Genomic DNA, 3,792 nt, shown 5'->3' on the forward strand with positions numbered 1-3,792 from the left:
AAGGACATAGAGCTCGCCCGTAAGTGTAAGTGTCGTCGTGACAGTGACGGCCATGAGGAGGGAGCGGGAGCGGAAAGGAGAAGAGTAAACTTTACTGGAACCACAGGCTTGCGAGAGGAGGAGCCCTTCACCGAAAGGGGTGTGTATGAGTTTTCTGTGACTGCCGTAACAAAGGACCACAAACTGGGTGGCTTGAACAGAAATTCGCTGCCTCAGTGCTGGAGTGCAGCAATCTGAAGTGTAGGTGTTGGCAGGGTGGTCCTTCTGAGGGCTGTGAAGGACGATCTGGTCCAGGCCTCCCTCAGGGCTCTGGTGGCCTCCGGCATCCCCCCACCCCCCAGCACTCCCAATGGAGTGGGGAGACTGGGAAGGGCACAGCATGGAAGCCAGGTACACAAATGACCTTTAGAAGATACTCTCTGCGGGTGTGGTGTTTTACGGGGCTCTGACAGAGTTGAGGCTACTTTCTGTCTCTCTCTCTCCTCTGTCTCTCTCTCCTCTGTCTCTCTCTGTCTCTGTGGGTCTCTCTCTGTCTCTCTGTCTCTGTCTTCCCCTCTCACCTCTCTCTGTCTGTCTCTCTGTCTCTGTCTCTCTGTCTCCGTCTCTCTGTCTCCGTCTTCCCCTCTTACCTCTCTCTGTCTGTCTCTCCGTCTCTGTCTTCCCCTCTCACCTCTCTCTGTCTCTGTCTCTCCATCTCTGTCTTCCCCTCTCACCTCTCTCTGTCTGTCTCTCTCTCTCTGTCTCACTCGGTCTCTCTCTCCTGCTCTGGAGGGCTCTGCCCCAGGCCTGAGGGAATTTTGGCCCAGCCTCGGTGGTGCTTGATGGTTCACCGTTTCTGGCCAGGTCTGGCGGGGCTGGGCTGGGAGCTAGGTCTTGGCTGCCTGACGTGCTGCTGGTAAGCTTCCTGCCGTGTGTGTTGCATTTTCAGTTGTCAGTGATCGTATTTCCCCCTCTCCTCCTCTCCCCGCACCCCGCACCCCCTTCCGGCCAGCTCACCCTCAGACTGCCTCTCTCCTCGGTTCAACCTCACGCTGGGAGGCAGAGAAGCTATCACTGCAGACCCTCCAGGGGAAGACCCTGCTTGCCTTGTAGGTCTCATCTCTGCCATTGGCCTCCTGGGAGGTGAGCTACCTAGCTCTTTCTCACCTCCCATCTCCTCCGGGAGCCAGGTCTTGGACTGTCTGATGCTACCCGGGGCTGCACCGTGGAGAAGCTATGGCGAATGAAGATTAGTGTGTTCTGGGACCTCGGAATCCTGCTCCTCTGGAATGTACTTCTCAATCGTAAAAAGGATGCGGGGTCAGAAGCTGGAAGTCCGGAGACTTGAACTCTACTTCTTAGAGGTCCCAGTGCTCTTTACTTCTTTGAGCTTCAGTTTCTTTGTCTTTAAAACAGGAAAAATACTGACCCAACTCATCTCAAAAGAGATAGTAGTGGCGCTTGCAGAACTTTAATGTACTGCTATGAAGGATGTACAAGATTATTATTGCTATTGTTATCTCTCTTTCCTGCCTCTTTGTTACTGGAAAACCTTATAATATTTTCCTTGACCTACAATTAAACGTAACACATGCTTTTTTTAAAAAAGCCACACATGCTTGAGACACAACACAAGCAGGAGAGAAGGGCCTGACGTGAATAGCTCAACTCCCCTTCATTCATGCCATGCCTCTACCCCTTGCCAGGGCCACCACTCCTATTCGTTTCCTTTTTCTTTTTTTTTAAGATTTTATTTTATTTATTTGAGAGAGCGAGAATGGAGGAGGAGGGGCAAAGGGAGAGGAAGAATTTCAAGCAGACTTCGAGTTTAATGTGGAGCCCGACACAGGGCTTGATCCCATGACCCCAGGATCATGACCTGAGTCGGAGGCCCAAACCCCTGAGCCACCCAGGGGCCACTCCTCTTCATTTCTTATGTAGCTCTTCAGACACCCTTCTGTGCATGGACAAGTGAACTTGCATTTAATAGGTTCTTTTTATCTCCAAATCAGAACATTCTGTACATCCCTTCCAAACCTGGCTTTTTTCATTCAGTATTTTGAAGAACATTTTGTTTTAGCACAAATGCTGTGACAGTTATATGACACTCCACAATGTGAATGTGCTATGATGTGTTCACCAATGGCTCCAAGTTGGACATTCCCATCCTTCGAAGTCCCCTAAGGCTGGCAGTTTGGAGACTCCCCAAGGGTCCCTGACATTGTGCTCTTCTGCATTTCTTAATCGCTGGAATCCCTGGGCCTCTCAAATGAGGGCGTGAGAGCTGGATGCAGCAGACACATCCGGCCTCAGGATGGGAGGAGCAGTAGGAGACTTTTTGGCACCCGCGGGTTGGGGCGTCCCCGGGGCACAGGAAGCAGAGAAGGAAGTAGGTCTGAGGACATCACTCAGGGTCTTTACTTCTGTTGACCTCTTCCGCCTCCCTGCCTGTCTCTGGGTGCATGCAGGGGAGCTTGCTGGCCCGTTATAATCACCTGGGAACCTTCTACAATCTCAGAGCTGCGCCACACCCCAGGCCAATTAAACCAGAATCTCTGGGGACCAGCCCAGGACATTAGCAGTTTGGGAAGTATTTTAGGTGATTCTGTTGTACAGCCACAAGAACTACAACCCAGAAGCCTGGAGAGGATAATGGCGTGACAAGTCTGAGGGCCTTTACTTTCTTCCTCTCTTTCAACCCTGTGAGAGAGAGGATTATCCCACAGCTGACAACTCAGAATGCACTTACCCAGCGTGCATACATGCTGCATACATGAAGTGGTTCTTAATTTAATTCCTTGCTAAGTTTTTATTTGGTCATCTTTTGGACTCTTCTTCAAAATTGTTCATGTAAATCGATAAGAAGCCAATTTGACGGTATGTATCAAGAGCCATAGAACTTTAGAATCATTGGCCTAGTTATTCCACTTTTGGAAACTATCCTAGAGGAATAACATAAATAAGGGGGGGATTGTGGAATGCTCTATGCGTAAGACACTCATTGAAGCATTATTTATACTAATGGAAAACTGGAGAAACCTGAATGTCCAATGATACAGGAATGGGTAAGTAAACTGTGGCACATCTATTTGGTAAAATATTAGGTAATCATTAAAATTATGGCTATGAAGACAAAGCAATAACACGGAAAATGCTTGTGCCATAAAGTTAAATGAAAACGCAGGATACAAGATTGTGCAGATACACGATGTTCACAACTGCGTGCAGGGAAAACTAAGTGTAAAGGAAAAAAATTAGAAAGGAAAAGAACAAAATGCTAACATAGATTGTGTGATGATGCTGCTGATAGGATCGTTTTTTCTCTTCCCAACTCCCCAAGATCTTATAATGTGATTGCATTACTACTTGGCTGGAAACAAATAGTAAGCAAACTTGGCCCTGTGTGTATTTTTGCATGTCTGTCTGAAACCGGGAACACCCTAATGACAAAGTCCCTACACACCACGCCAAGGCCCCTGCACAGCACCCAGCGCTTCACCCAGCATGGGAGTCCTGATAGTAATGGGTCAGAGGGCAAAGGATCTCCTTTTGCGTCCCTGCCCGCATTTTACAGGATGCCCACGAGCAAGTCGTTCCTCCATTCTGAACCTCAGTGTTCTCATCTGTGACACAACGGGTCTAACGAGGAGGATGCACAAGAAATGTCCGGCTCTGAAATGCGACAAGGCCACTGATGCTAACGCGTCACGGGTGCGTTCGGATTCGTTAAACAGGAGACTTAGGAGGCAGAAAAGCATCTCCCCTAAAATGTCTGCAGACCAGGTGCCTTCGCTCCCTACTTCCACATTCAGA

This window comes from Ailuropoda melanoleuca, unplaced genomic scaffold (assembly GCF_002007445.2).
Source record: "Ailuropoda melanoleuca isolate Jingjing unplaced genomic scaffold, ASM200744v2 unplaced-scaffold3780, whole genome shotgun sequence".
NCBI lineage: Eukaryota > Metazoa > Chordata > Mammalia > Carnivora > Ursidae > Ailuropoda > Ailuropoda melanoleuca.